This window comes from Priapulus caudatus, unplaced genomic scaffold (genome assembly GCF_000485595.1).
Source record: "Priapulus caudatus unplaced genomic scaffold, Priapulus_caudatus-5.0.1 Scaffold935, whole genome shotgun sequence".
NCBI lineage: Eukaryota > Metazoa > Priapulida > Priapulimorpha > Priapulimorphida > Priapulidae > Priapulus > Priapulus caudatus.
The window spans coordinates 75,602-76,646 of record NW_014577996.1 but is presented as its reverse complement, the minus strand read 5'-3'; positions in this window follow the sequence as shown (position 1 = coordinate 76,646).

Genomic DNA, 1,045 nt, shown 5'->3' with positions numbered 1-1,045 from the left:
TACATATATGTATGTTATGGGAATTAGGCGTGTCCACCATTACACGTGACCCTAGCACGCTATATAGAGATATACCCAGGACGAGTTACGGGACTAGATGACATATGCTTTAATCTATATACGGTAACGCCTGCGTGAATGATAATGAAACTTACCAAAAACTCCAAAAATTGAGCAAAAAAAAACGAAAACCAATTAAATAAACAGGACTTTTTAATTATTATTGCTCCGCCCGCATATCAAATCTCTAAGTATAGTACACTAGCCCCTACTCGAGCTGGATCACTGTTCACTTAAAGAAAAGCGTTATAGAATAGCCTAACGTATTAATTACACGTAATAATTAACACGTATTAATTTAAGTAAAAATTAACACGTATTAATCTCAGGAACTCGTGTTCTTTCACGGTATATAACCCAAGTAAAAACAACTCAAAGCCACTTGGCGTTGGCGCGCGGTGACAGCATACACACACGTACGTGCGGGACATAATGAGATGAATAGCAACTGAGGTTTTCGCGGGAAAATTAGATTTCTGACATTATTTTGCCGCCGTGCGATGCGTGTGTAATTTACTTGCATATCCAACGCGTCAGAAGAGATCCATCTCGCTCGCTCGCTCTATGAAGTTTCCCGCGTGTTTGTCTGTTAGTTGTGTTTGCACATCACAGCATGTGCTTACTATATGCTAAACTAATTGGCCGCTAAGTTTGAACGCTCGCCACGCGTTTTCTGCCTAGGATCTCGTAAGTCGCTCTATACAGGCAAGTATGGAGAAGTGCATTAATAGCTCGTGAATATTTTAAATTTGGCAGTCTGATAGCTTTGTGATAAAAACATGATAGCACCGTGATAAAGATATGATAGCATTGTGATAAAGATATGATAGCATTGTGATAAAGATATGATAGTACCGTGATAAAGATATGATAGCATTGTGATAAAGATATGATAGCATTGTGATAAAGATATGATAGCATTGTGATAAAGATATGATAGCATTGTGATAAAGATATGATAGCATTGTGATAAAGATATGATAGC